The sequence below is a fragment of the Convolutriloba macropyga genome, chromosome 15 (assembly GCF_964194025.1).
Source record: "Convolutriloba macropyga chromosome 15, txConMacr16.3, whole genome shotgun sequence".
Classification (NCBI taxonomy): Eukaryota; Metazoa; Xenacoelomorpha; order Acoela; family Convolutidae; genus Convolutriloba; species Convolutriloba macropyga.
The window spans coordinates 15,293,927-15,309,983 of NC_134482.1; positions in this window are offsets into that span (position 1 = coordinate 15,293,927).

The following is a 16,057-nucleotide window of genomic DNA, read 5'->3' on the forward strand; positions in this document are numbered from 1 at the left end:
CCATATTGTAAACTTCAGTGACAGCTTTGTTAAACATTGTTACCACAAGTGCCAACTGGTACTTAGTCTAAATCACGTAGAGCGTGAAAGCTGAACTGCGATTCTGCATAAAGCAAAACAAGAAAGAGTTGATAATTCAAGCTTCAAACTTGCTCTTTTGTTATCGTAAGTTATCCTACACGACATGGCGCAGTCAGTAATGGCAAGATCCCCACTTGGAGTTAACTTCTTCTGGGACAAAGGTCACCAACCAGAACTAGACTGGGACAAATGGATATCAACGGTGAAACTAGCGATCATGGTAAAGGACAATATTCAAGTAGAAAAACTACTACAACCCAAACCAGAAATCGAGGACTTAGATTATCCAGCACAACCACATTATAAACCAGCACAAGCAGATGAAACCACGGCCGAAAGAAGGCAACGTGAACAAGGTAATCAAAAAAGAAGAACCGACTGGCAAAACGATTGCAAAGCAATCGAAGATAAAGGACCAATGGTAGATAATATCCCATGGGATGACGCAGACAATAAAGCAAAAAGCTTAATTTACCTATCTCTAGGAGCACAAGCTACAAACATATTCCATCAAAGATTTCCACACACGGACCTACAGAAATGCACCACAGACGCACTAGTTGAACAATTAAAGGAATCATTCACACAAACAAGAAACGAAACATTTGATAGTTTTCAGTTTTTCAGATGTCAACAAAAAGAAGGAGAATCACTCGAAGTATTTCACTCGCGAATAAAAAAGCATGCAGCACTATGCAATTGGGAACATCTTGAAGAAAGCATGGTGAAAAGCATATTCATCCAAGGAATGCGAAATCAACAAATCCAAATGGACTTACTATCAGAAGACAGAACACCCAGTGAAACATTAAACTATGCATTAGCAAGAGAACGAGGACAAGCTAACCAACAGAAAATGCACAACTCACAATCACCACACTCATCTACATACAATGACAACCCATGGTTCGAAAAAATACAGTACATAAAGAGACAAAACAGAGTACCGATCCTACCAACCCCACAAACAGAACAAATACAAAATTGCAGGAGATGCGGAAACAAATTCCTCCCTGGCCATTCGCGAAAAACGAAGCCTGCAGAATATGCAAGAAGATCGGACATTTCGCAAAACTCTGCAGATCAGAGATGCCACCACGTAACACATTCAGACAACAACAAAGATCACAATCAATGAGTACAGGACTACAAACCCAAAACAAATACAACCAACTGGCACAAAGACACCCACAACACAAAATAAGGTACATCAACGAAGAAACAGAAACGGAAGAACAAACAGAAACAGAAGAAACAATCGACCCAAAATCGACGTGTTATATAAGAGAGATGATGGAGGACTGGCAAAACGTCAACTTCATCAAAACGATAAACTTCACAAATGAGAAAGTATCAGATGTAAACAAAACAAACAGAGAAGAATTCTGGGTAAAGACAAAAACAAACAACCAACAAATATATTGGTTGGCAGATACAGGAAGCCCACGTAGCTTCATGAACATAGACACAGCACAGAGATTACTGGCTAATAGACAGACAACCATCAAACAGCCGAACAAATCGATTGGAGAATTTCGATGCTTCAATAACAACAAAATCAATATAATTGGCACCATCCAAGTGGATATCACATCAGGGTCATCCACCGCCAAAAACTGTACAATACTACTGGTCAACAACAACACCATCAACATCATGGGGAGAGACATCATGGACCAACTCGGCCTACGCCTAACAATGACAACAACAAATAAAGCTGACAATAATTTATTCAACATATCAAACACACATCAACGAATAACCAAATGGATATTCAATAAATACCCCCACTTATGTACACGTTTGGGAAGATCAAAAAACCACGTGGCAAAATCAACATTTAAAAAAGAATTCCACCCGACACAACACAAAGGACGAAGAATCCCGTTACACCTAACAAAAAGAGTCGAGAGAGAACTCAAAAAATTAATTGACGAAAAACAGATCCAAAAACTAACAAAATGCTCGGATGAACACTTCATAAGTCCAGTGGTCATCACAGTAAAATCAGATCAATCAATCAAAATTGCACTAGACTCAAAGATATTAAACGATGCAATACACAAAAATAAATACCAAATGCAAAGCATAGACCACCTAATGGACAAAATAAGTATGAAGATATCAGAATTAAAAACACAAGAAGGACCATTATATTTCAGCAAAATTGATCTAAAATACGCATACAGCCAGTTACCTCTCCACCCGGAGACACAAAAGCACTGTAACTTCAACATATTAGGAGGCAACGCTACAGGCACATACAAGTTTTTAAATGGATTCTATGGCCTAACAGACCTACCAGCAACCTTCCAAAAAATGATGGACACAACGCTAGACGGACTAGACTCAACAAACGTATTTTTAGATGACATAATAGTTATTACAAAAGGCACAATAGAAAAACACGAGAAAGAAATTGATAAAACACTAAATAGACTAAATGAAGAAAACCTAGCAATTAGCTTACACAAATGCGAATTCGGCTTAAACGAGATCACTTGGTTAGGTTACAAAATAAACGCCGAAGTAATAAAGCCAACCAAAAGAAAAACGGACGCAATTATCCAACTGGATAACCCCAAAACACCCAAACAACTACGATCAATCATGGGTAGCATTCACCACCTAATCAAATTCATACCAAAACTGGCAACACTATCAGCACCAATAAGACCACTACTATCATCATCAACATCAAAAAAAACTGGAATGGAACGAAAAACATTCAGCCGCATTCAAAAACATAAAAAATGCAATCAAAAACGTAATAGAACAAAAACACTTCAACATAAACAACGAAACGCGAGTCAAATGCGACGCTAGCAAAGAAGGATTAGGGGCACGCCTAGAACAAAAAGAAAACAACAATTGGCATCCAATCGCATACGCCAGTAGGTTCCTAAACAAAAATGAACAACGATACAGTATAAACGAACTTGAACTATTAGCAGTCGTTTGGTCTCTGGAACATTTTAAATACTACTTATATGGATCACACTTTACCCTTCAAACAGACCACCAAGCATTATTATCCGCACTAAAAAATAATAGAGGAAATAAAACGTATCAAAGCCGACTAACAAATGGGTCGACAGACTATTACCATTCCACTTCAAAGTCGAACATATCGCAGGAAAGGACATGGGATTCGCGGACTATTTAAGCCGCCATCCTAATTCACCACCAACTGGTGAGAACATGAATGAAAACCACGTCATAAATATAATAACATCGCTAAAATACGCTCTGTTAACGCAACAAAGAAAATTAGCCAATCAGAATGCTCGAAAAACTAGAGCACACAATGACGTCAAAAACCATTCCAATCGGAACGAACAAAAGCAACACGCTTTTTGCCAAATTAACGCTAACAATCAGTCGCTACTTATTAAGCCTTCTTTATTAACAAACTTTCAAATTAACAATTCAAAACAACACAACCATTATCGTCCAAAACAAATTACACAAAATCCATCTACATCGAAAGTATACATTACAACAAGAAGAAGACCAGATCTGGACACAAACAACATACCCATAACAAAACGACACAGAGCACAAAACTAAAAGAAGATGGACACACCACATAATCCCACAGAAACAAAAACAAACACAATAGCAACACAGACAGAGGAAACAAACAACACAGGACTAGGACGCACCCCACTCAATACTAAACAACATTTCAACCCATTCGCAAACACAAACAACGAACAGCTACCAGAGTACCTCACTAATTTACATAAAGTCCTAGGAGAGGAATTCATTGAAGAGGCCACCAGAGCAGATCCCCAAAGCCGAAGCCTACTACAGATAGTACAGGACAAAGACTGGACAACACTAAAACATTTTAGCCGGTACTGGCATTCATTGAAACGCGACCTAGGGTTGACACCAACGGGATGCATCCTCTACGACGGTAAACTGTTCATACCAACACAGCTACGAAAACCAATTATGAACGCCATACACAGAAAACATCCAGGACAAACCGGGATGATGCACCTTGCAAACCTCAATTGGTTCCCGCGAATACACCGGGAAATCGTCACCCTCACTCAAAATTTCCAACCGTGCATAAAGATAGGTAAAAATCTAAAACCACTCATACCCAAAAACAAAATATCAGAACTACCAGCACTAGTAGAACCTAATGAAAATGTCCAATTGGACTTTGCCGGCCCAATAACTGATGAACAATACAAAGAATTGTATATACTAGCATCAGTAGATAGATACTCGAGATACCCCCACGCAAAAGTATACCATAATGTTGACGCGGAGACCGCCATCAGTTATCTCAATCAGTACATAAAATTCCACGGAATCCCCAGAAACATAAGGTGCGACCAAGCACAAGCATTTAAGTCACGACAATTCGAAATATTCTGTAAAAAAAACAACATAAAATTAATACCAGCTCCAGTGGGAGACCACAGAGCCACGGGAATGATAGAGCGCCTAATACAAACAATTAAAAGACGCCTATCAGCGATAAATAGCGACACCAACTGGTCACAAGTAACACTCGCAGACAAAGTAGCAGAAATAATACAAGAAATCAAACTAATCCCAAACACAACAACCAAAATAGCACCATACACAGCACACTTCGGAAGAAAAGTTAATACACAACTTTCAAACATAACAACAAAACCATCACAAAACAATATGTCATACAAAAACATAAAAAATTTCTATTTTGACAAAAGGAGAGGCCTCAAACAACCCATGCTGAACGCAGAATCCATCTGGAACATCGAGACCGATTCGGAACCCAAACTCGATATCAGATTCAATGAAGACACCCCGGACGAAGATTCTGCCTCAGACAACTCCACACTCCAGAATGTAAAGAAAAAAGCAGTGAAACGTAAGCACACATCACCTATTAAAACTACACCAGATAAACTTACACCAACTTTTGGGGACAAAACCACCACCATCACCAAAACAAAAAAGCAAGTAGCACGAAAAACACTAGCACGTAGATCACAAGAACCTCGAGGCACACTTAAACCATTATGGAACATAATACCAGACGGTACAATCACAAATTATTCTCCAACAACAATAACACTAGACACACACAACCGCAAAAACGTTGTAGTAAGAAAAAACAATCTAGCTATAATTAACGAAACAAAACCAAGACTAATGCACTTCGTAGCATGTAAAACTGTACGAGAATACAATAGAAACCAAGAAAAAATAAAAGAATTTTTGTTAACAGAAAAGAAGAACCAAAAGAACCAACTCAGCAAGAAACTAACCGATCACACTACCGAATCACAATTCCATATGGACCAACCGGGACCAAGCAGGGCAGGAGAGAGCAAACTACAGAAGGACCAACCCGGCCCGAGCGGTTCACAAAGGACCCAACCAGCAAAAGCCCCCAAGCAGCCCAGACGAAAAGGAACGGCCCCAACGAAACGTGCACACAAACCCAACAAAGAATTTGAAATACGTTCAAAAGAGGCAGCCCTCGCACAAACGAAATTGGAAAAAGCGAAACAACGCCAAAAGGACAAAGCAAGATCACCACTTATCCAACTGGACATGAAAAAACTACAGCGAGACAAATCAGTGCAAATCATCAATCTCGCATCAGACTCATCACAAGACAGCCCACTACAAATCCTTACATCCAACAACCCTAACGCATTCATGTACGCACAACCCAAAAACAAGGACGACAGCCCATCAAAAAGAGAAGCGAAAATAGACAAGATAATAAAGAAAATTACAAATTCACCGAAAAAGGCGACAACAGAACCTGAAGAAGAACAAATCATAACAATTATCCCAGCTTCAACATCCACACCAATTGGAAATAACACAAAAGCACGAGAACCCATCGACAACAAACAACCACCACAACATGTTGGTAGCAGCGAAGTCACGCAACAACAAAACATCGACAAACGAACAACGCAACCAACTGGTTCAAGCATAAGCACACAACAAAACAACATAGACACTACATCAACACTACAAAAAGACAAAATAAACCCACCAGTCCAACCAAACAAAGGATCAGTAGACCCACCAGAGGAACGCCAAGATACGAACACTGAAAGAGAAAACATCCATACGGAGGAAGAAGAGGACGAGTATTCAGGAACAAGTTCCATATCGTAGCTCAACACAGCGGACATAGAAGCCCTAAACAAGATTTTTGATTAAAATCAAAAATCAAACCATCGAGGGGAAGTGTGGTGGCGGATCCACCCGGAGAGCCGACAACCAAGTATCGCAACTAATAATATAAACACTGATAAACTATATTACATATATTTATATTCCTGATGGAATGAACTCATACTCCTTTTGTTGCTATGTTAATGTTGAGTTTCACCATTAGGTGACAATCATATTGTAAACTTGAGTGACAGCTTTGTTAAACATTGTTACCACAAGTGCTAACTGGTACTTAGTCTAAATCACGTAGAGCCGGAAAGCTGAACTGCAGTTCTGCCTAAAGCAAAACAAGAAAGAGTTGATAATTCAAGCTTCAAACTTGCTCTTTTGTTATCGTAAGTTATTCTACACGACAATAATAATAATAATAATAATAATAATAATAATAATAATAATAATAATAATAATAATAATAATAATAATAATAATAATAATAATAATAATAGTAATAATAATAACAATAATAATAATAATAATAATAATAATAATAATAATAATAATAAAAATAATAATAAAAATAATATTAATAATAATAATATTATTATTAATAATAATAATAATAATAATAATAATAATAATAATAATAATAATAATAATAAAATTAATAATAATAATAATAATAATAATAATAATAATAATAATAATCATATTAATAATAATAATAATAATAATAATAATAATAATAATGATAATAATAATAATAAAAATAATATTCATAATAATAATATTAATAATAATAGTAAAAATAATAATAATAATAATACAATTATTAATAATAATAATAATAATAATAATAATAATAATAATAATAATAATAACAATAATAATAATAATAATAATAATAATAATAATAATAATAATAATAATAATAATAATAATAATAGTAATAATAATAATAATAATACTAATAATAACAATAATAATAATAATAATATTAATAATAATAGTGATAAAAATAATAATAATAAATGGCAAACTCTTTCGAAGGAAACATAGCGGTGTAGTTTCGAAAAATCTAATTGAAAATTTTATAATTATGGATATCCAAAAAAGTTAAAGAAATAATTCAAATTTTTAAGGGAGTTCTCTATTTCTGTTCCTAGTGATCAACGGAACAAAAACTTTGTTGCTTTCTTGGCTGAACGTAAGCTATTCAAAAATGAAACACTTTTAGCTAAATTATTTTGTTTCAAATTATCTCTTCAAACCCAGGCAACCATATATCAGACAATTTCTGAGCAAACTGAAACGTAATGCGCCTGTAAGAAGTAAAGATGGGAGAGCTCGACAGAAACGAATTTACAAGTACATTGCAAGATAATCCTTAATCTTGCAAGATGGTCATTGTCTTGCAAGATCCTGCAAGGAACCATTCGTTCCCTAGATTTTAACAAAATCTTGCAAGATAAACATCTGACGTTGACAAAAGTAGGTCGATATAGATCGAAGGAACAGCAGATCACAAAATTGTAAAATTGGGAAAGCAGTTTGTAAACTAATCTTTTTTCTTATAAGATGTATTTAAGCTAATTAAGCACTAATTGAAAGCTTCAATAAAAAAATAGCCTCTTGCGCTATGTCCATTTGCCTCATTGAAGAACGAGACAGCAATTTGAAAGAGCAGTACATTGAAAGTAGTATAATTTGTAAGAATTGCGACAGTTGATAGAAAGTGAACAGAAACCGTGCATGTCGATCGATTGGGCAACTATTAAGACGTTATTTACTCATTTTTAAACATGATATTTCCTAATTTGACCTTATCTCGTGGCCATGGATATGACTCAGCAGCCCGTGGGACTTATTATGAATCGTTCGCAGCTGAGTAATATCACGACCAACTAAATTATGAACACCAATCAATTATTGTCTATTATATTTACACATTTCGATGTATTGTTAAGTACCGCTTTTTAGATTTACTGCCCTTCAATCTCACGTTTCAATGACCCATGGGAAAAATTGTCTTAAAATTGTTTTAGAGTTTAAAATTGATCAAAACCATTTGATTGACCAATTCAAACTCGATTAATTTTATTTTCAAAATTTTGCCCCAGTTTTTGCGTTCGATTTACTTACTGACTTTTGACCTGTTTTGTAATAGAAAAAAATAGATCAAAAGTTAGTCAGTAGATCGAAAGCAAAAACTGGGACAAAATTTCGAAAATAAAGTTAATCAAATTTGAATTGGCCAATAAAATAAAATCGATCACCTTTAAATTCTATAACATGTAAGATGCTTAATTGCGATAATTTTTTCCGTAGGCCTTTAGAAGCCTGAGAAAAAGCGGGATATTGAAAGACAGTAAACCGAAAAAACAATGCTTAAAAATACGCTGAAATGTGTAATTATAATACGCAAAACGCGATTGTTGTTCATAACTTAGTTGGTCGTGATAATTTATTCAGCTGTGAAAGATTCATACCAGGTTCCACGGGCTGTTGAGTCATATTCATGGCCGATAGTTGAGATAACTTAACAAAAAGAACAAAAAAATTGTAAGAATTTTTTGGTATCTTTGGTTTCAAACGACGTAAGAAAGCTTCGGTATTATGGGTTTGTTCGGTATTGCTCGGTTTTCAAAGTTTGGTATGGTTGTATTTGGATGCATGAGAGATTCGCTTTTTTCGATTTCAGAATATTAAGTATGTCGGGTATTTAAACCAAAGAAAGCATCTGTATGTTCGGTTTTAGACGTTAGAAATTGTCGGTTTTTTCTATCGGAAAATTTGGTTTTTCCTTTTATAATTCAGTCAAACGTTATGATACGGCCTCTTTACAGGAATTTCAAACGTTCTCCTTAAAAAAAAAGAAAGACTGTGCAAATTAAGTGAAATTTTTTTTAGCTGATTCACAAAAATAAATGAACAGGTTAAAGTTTCTTGATTAGTTTTGAATTTGAAGTGGTAACACACTTGTTGAATATTGATGAGAAATCTATTGAGTAATTTGCATTCACTGAGTTTTGAAATATTTTCTAGTTTTCGAGCAAAGTTTTTGACGGTTGGTTGCGTTTCAAAACGCCCAAGGCCGATCGTTTTTGTTGTTTGCTCTGCTCAACCTATCTGCTTTTCAGGACTCGATCTTAAAAATCCTGTTGCTTCTCTAAACGATACCGATTCTCGCTTACGTTTAAAAAACACCGATACCGAATTTCTCTTACGTTTAAAAACGGCAATACGTAATATGTCTTATGTTTAAAGACGACCATACCGAATCGTTCTTATGTTAAAGAGTGAACAAAAACGACGATGTCGACAAAAAAATTACAGGAAATTTTGTCTTTTTGGCTACAAAAGAACCGACGATACCGACTGTTTCAAAAATCGAATATCTATCAACTGGGACAAAAACGTTATTCCTTCAATAAAAACGATCGCAGCATCATCACTAAATGAACAGTCTGAGATGCGGGGAATAAAGAAAAAGGACAGCTGAGAACAGGCTACTGTTAATGCAGACTCAAAGCCTAATGCTCTTCCGCTGCGATTACGCAGAAACACATTTATTTTATTTATTATATTTTGTATGACCTTGAGTTAAACATATGAATTTTAAACCCAAAAAATGTTGTATTAAGATGTTCATATCAATAACCGGATTCCTAAGATAAAAAGTACGCCATCTTGCAAAATAATTATTCTACTGGAGTCAATATTTACCTTCCGAGCTCTTAATATATTATATTTTAAAAAGCCAGAATTGGCTTGAGTATGATATTCTTCAAACTTTTTGTAAGATCTTTCAAAATAATGATCTGGAATGACGCTTTACTTACAAGATCCTACAATTTTCTTACAAATGATTTTTATATTGCAGGATTCTTCGAAGTTCTTGCAATTGACGCAGACAGTTTGCGAGATTCTTGCAAGTTCTTGCAAGATAGCCTGGAGTAAAAGTGTAGGTCGCAGAAAAAATTTCAATGAAAAGAGTTTTCCAAAAGTGAAACTCACTGAATGAATAATTGACGTACACTTAAAACCCATCCAATCCTATCTTTGCATTCCTGTTTCATTAGATTAAATTTTATTCTATAACTAATTTAATTTGAGTCGGGGAAAGTGCGATGGCTGCTGTCAAGAGAATGAGAAAAGGTAAATTTGACGATATTTCTGCTGAAGATTTTTTGTATTAAGTTGTTGTTTCAAATTGTGTTTTTTGTTCAACTTTACAGACGCGCAGCTATGTAAACGCTAATTTTGGTCTAATGGTGGACTTATACAATCAAAAGGATTCGAAAAGTATCAGAGTGTTTTTTCTTTTTAAGATTTTTCCGCAATTTGTTTCATGTCATTTACAGATCAGAAACAAACATAATCTGTTCAGCATTTTAATTTTAACAAATGGTTTTATGTCCTTGATAGTACCTTTTCATAAAATCTTTTCATTCTCATATGCGGATATCTGCTCAAATTTGTGGTTTTTTAACGCAATCTTGTCACTATAGCACAAAAATGCAAAAAATGACAAGACCTATTGGAATTGAAAAGAGGCCGAATTGAAAAAATATAAATTTTCAGTTGTTACTTTATGGTGTAAACGGCTTTAACACTTTTTCTACCGTTTTTAATGAGCTTCTGGTTTTCCCTTTATTTGATGTTTTTGTAGTCTTAAAATTTAATTAATTATGAGTGTCCTATCAGTTTCCTATTGAACTATGAAAGAACCCAATTTTTGCCTCTATTTATAGTTCATTGTTCTAATTAATTTGATTTTTTTTGTTTTCAAAAGAAAAGTGCTTTTTTTTGAAATTGGCCTTTTTCAAAATACATGGTTTATGAGTAAAGTAACAAAACTTTATATACTTCTAATTGTACTTTAATTACCTCATCCTCCTCTAGGAGGGTAACCATTCAAAGGCTTTCATTTCAAATCAGGCATTCAAACCCATTCAAAGGCTAGAAAGCTTTCAGGGAAGAAAATAGATTCCTGTAATTGATAAAAACCGACTCTACATCAATTTGTTCAAATGAAAAAGTTTGTCTTGCCAACTTTTTGAAAATTGACTACGAAGATGATCCCTTTAAAAGAACTTTAAAAGAAATTGGAGAAATCGGAGACATTGAAATTACCATTTTGTTTTGATCTTCTCGGTTTTGTTTTAAAAAATCTTGGTTTAGCAGAGCAGTTTTCTTCATCTGATTTCCTCAGAATTTGCCAAAAAAAGGTTTGTTTCTATGAAGTGATTTCTATTGGCCTATTTAGGTGGTTCAATACAATTCGGGAACGAATTTTGTAACATGCAAACACTTAACATGCGCCGATAACTTAGTCCTAGTTAACGGTCCGATTTGCTGCGATAGCCGTCTTGTTGTTTCCGGATAAAATCCAACAGAGAAATATCCCGTGAGAGGCTTTGCCATGGAAAGTTGTCGGCACATTTTCGCATTTGGCCTCGCTGGTTATTTTGATTTCAGTACTTTTTAATTTGAAATAGAAGCAACTAAGTTTCTATCGATATAAAAAGGTGTGAACAAAAATTGGAGTTTCAGGAAATCATGTTACTGGACGTTCTCTTTCAATGCATGCGATTTACGACGCTGTTTTGCTATTTGAACCTCAATCCTTAGTAGTGGTATTCGATTGGAATTCAAAGAACTCTGTGTTCTTCGTGGTCTCCCAGGTTGAGGCCCAGACCCAAATTGAGCTGTGATCCGACCCACTCGAACGCAAACCCGTGTGTTCCCAGACCGAAATTACAGGGTCTGGACATCAGTTCGAGCGCAAAGTATTCTGGACCATGGTCTGATTTAGGTCTGATCAGAGGTCAATTCGACCTGGAAGGTCTGATCATAGGTCACTTTGGGCTGAAAGGTCTTATCATAGGTCACTTCGGTCTGAAAGATCTGATCAGAGGAGGATTCGATCGCCCTTGAGTCTGATCAGAGGTAATGTCGAGCGCACTTGAGTATGGGCAACTTTTTTATGTTTTCCTAATGAGTAGGATGTTAAGGCTCTGCCATGTGCCAAAGAAAAGATATCTGTTCTGACCAGAGACTCATTTGCAGTCCCTTTCCTCCAATCAGAACGAGCCGGACAAAAGAGTTCAACGACTAACCAGTGGTTGGTCCCTTTATAATAAAGAATAGCAACTATAGATTCAGAGATTTCCCAAAAATTACTTTCAAACTTGATCTGTGATCTTGGCGAATTTAAGGAATGGCAAGCAAAAATTTCGATGAAACAATTTCTGTAAACTTTGTTATTTACAAAAACACTTTCGGTTTTGAATTGACGTCTTTGATTTTTCTACTGCAGACATCGCTTTTTTAAATGAATATATTATAGTGATACTTAAAGTCTCGTGCGTCTTTAAATATCGCCTCTGATCAGAGGTCACTTTTGTCTGGAACGTCTGATTAGAGGTCAGTTTGCTTTGAAAGTTCTAATCATATTCCTTTTATATTCTGGATAATGGTCTGATATTGAGGATGACCATAAGTGCACTATAGTCCGGACCATAGTCTGGGTACTGTCTGATAAGAAGTAAACTTGAACTGGTAAGTCTTATCAGAGGTCAATTTTGTCGGGAAAGTCTGTTCAGAGGTCATTTCAGTTTAGATATTCTGATCATATCCCAATTTGGTTCTGGACCTCAACCTGAGCTGCTTTTCCTGCTTGGTCTGGGTTTGTCCTGCAGCTTTGATAATGCTATTATAGAATCAATTTCTTTTAATTTTTTGTACGAATCTAGCAAATACTACTCAAATAGATATTAGCAAGGCACCTAAAAGAGTGTTTGTTCTATGTGCTTTTACTGCAATTTCACTGAATAGCAAAAACAACCCAAAAAATTTTTCAAAAAGACATATAGATTATATCACGACTGATAATGAACAAACAAATAAGTCTTCGGTCATAATTTCTTGATTTTCAATGGATCATTTGGGATCAATCTCTGCTGATATCATCTGCCAAAAATCTGAAAAAAAAACAGCAAAATAAATCAACTTTAAATAAAAATACGATTGTCGAATCAAAGTCAAGCGATCATTGGTTTCTCACAAAGGTATTTGTTGTATTTCTCCTGTTTCATTGTTACAGAAAAACTTCAATTAATTGTTAACATCTTAACTCTAACACAGGGCGATAAAGTTCAATAGTGAAAAGAAAATATTGAACATTTTAAACAGAAAATTGCTTGATTTCAATTTTTTATTGGTTTTCAGAACGCGTAAAAAAGCAAAGCTTTTAAAGAGTTCAATAATAAGAACAATTGGTCAAATACTCTGAAGAAAAAAATTCCAATATTTGTTTGTGAGAAGCAAAACAATCGAGCTGAAACACTTTTTCCTTACACTACGACTTATAACAACTAAATGACATTTCTTGAACATTTTGTGAGATTCTCTACATATCTACACCAAAACTACAGCTTTAAAAAAACTTTTCAAAAAAAAATTACAGAGAAAAAAAAGTTACAGAGGACAGTGATATATGCAGTTGCCAAAAATTTCAAGAAAATGACGCCTAGGATTATCAATTTTTTTCTGAAGTTTAAAATAAAGATTCAGGAAAGGTTCGGATTAAGGAAAATATTTCAACTAGTCACGCTTTTCTCCTTTCAACATAGTGAAATCGAAAAAAATTGATATTGAAAATGTGTTTCATGTTGCTTGTTGGATCTAATCAAAATTGTTTAGCTCTTTTTTCATTCAAAGCCCCTAAAAAACTGGAGGGAGTAGAATTTGTTCCATTACTGAAAGTTTAATTGAGAGCTACCTAACCAATAGCTATCAATGAGAATGTGGTACAAATGTTTACTCAGGTTGATACCATAATAAAAAACGTGTGACACAGTGAGCAGTGCATGATCCGTTAGTTAGTATATGTGAACGGTCTGAAAAATTGATTGAATCCTCTTAACAAGTTCTTAAAACATGTACAAGATCTTATTATTTTCTTCAGATAGTTTCCACAACTAAACAAAACAAAGTTTATTGGAAACTTCTAACACATTTAGTTTATACTTCAAATCTCTACAAAATATAATAACCTTCAACAAAAATGTAGGCATAAAATCAATGATTCAGAATTTTCAAAAGTAGTCAATTAATTCGAATTTAATCTAAGAAAAAGCTTAAAGGCCATAAACATTTCCGTGTCGTCAACTACATGCACAATGTGCGTAATTGCTACACGTAGTGTTTTTGCTACCAAACATCACAATTTCCAAACCAGTGGAACGTTGCGAATGTTACTCCTCTCTTCGAAAAACAGTCCGCAAAAACAGATTTTATCCAACAGATTCAATTCAAAAACAAATTGACAAAATTTTTTTTCGTTTTGCTTCTTTGCACTTATGAAAATCATTCGATTCTTTTTCGCAATCGAAGGCCTTGAAAAAATGAAGGTTTTGGGATTCCTTTACTCGCCTAAAAATTGTTTGAGGGCTACCTAGCGAAGAGGTATCAGTGAGTATGTGATAAAATCATTCACTCAAGTTGGTACCAGAAAAAAGGCGTTGTCCAGTGAACAGTGCTTGTTCCGTAAGTTTACATTCATATATAAACGATCTCAAAAACTCTATATTTCCTAAAACAAATTCTTACAACATGATTGCTTATTAATTTATTCAGAGGAATTCTACTACTAAGCAAAAGAAATTTTATCAGAAAAGACAAAAGGAAACAGTTTTTACTTCCCAAATCAATAGGTTTCAAGCTTGTACCAAATTGTAGGCATAAAATCAATTATTTTAAAACCTTAAAAGTTGTCAATGAAACTGTGAAAATGAGAGCTTGAGGACCAAGAACAGTTCTCTCCTCGGCATTCAAAGATGTGATTAAAACTCTCATTTACAAAGCAATTAGCTTAGAAAAAGAACTAATATTAAACTCCCGTCATTAGAATGGAAGTTGAGCAGCAGAATGATTTCAACTTATGTCCAGTAATAGATGTTCAAAAGATTTCTGAATCCACAATAATGTGTTAATTATTCAACACTGAATTGACATACGCTCAATTTTGTAAGTTTGCGAGCACGCCATCAGTCAGAAGCTAGCATTTAAAGGTGTTTTAAAACATATCTCTAGTCTAATCATTTGTTAAAAGAGCACGTCTAAGTTTCACGTTGTTGGACAAAAGAGTCAAGTTTTTGTTGCAATTTTGGCGGTTTTTGAATCATCTTGAAAGTTGCAATAACATTGGCAACATGCTGCAAAGGCACAAAGGGGGCATCAAGGGTTTTCGGAGGCATCAATTGATTGAAGTCTTTTGTCATCTTGTTTGAAATTGGCTCTGAAACTGTAGGCTGAAATGTTGTCAATATGGTCAGTTCATCAATTTGTGGGAAAGGGGTAACTCACGTTGCCTAAAAACGGCGCGAGAAAAATCGAAAAAAAACTACGGAGAAAAAACGCGTGCGAGACCGGAACGGGGCGAACGAACGTGCCGTAAGCCGTTTTTTATCTTTACGACTCGTGTTTCTCCATCTCGTCCTGCCGTTGTCTCCATGACTCTTCCCAGTGGCCAAATGCCTCTTGGTGTTTGGTCTTTCAGCACCCAAACAATGTCGTCCACTTTGAGAGGTCGATCGTTGCTGTTTGACCATTTCGACCGTCGGCTAAGCGTTGGCAGATACTCTTTCACCAAGCGTCACCATATATGGTTCATCAGCTTCTGCGTGTTCTTCCATGTCTTCAAGCTTGCAAGTTGCTGGTCTCCAAATTGTCTTGGTGGCAAGCTATTGAAGGGACGCTGGATGAGAAAGTGGTTTGGAGTCAAAGGTTGCTCGTTGTCAGGCTGCTCAGCAACGTTAGTCAGTGG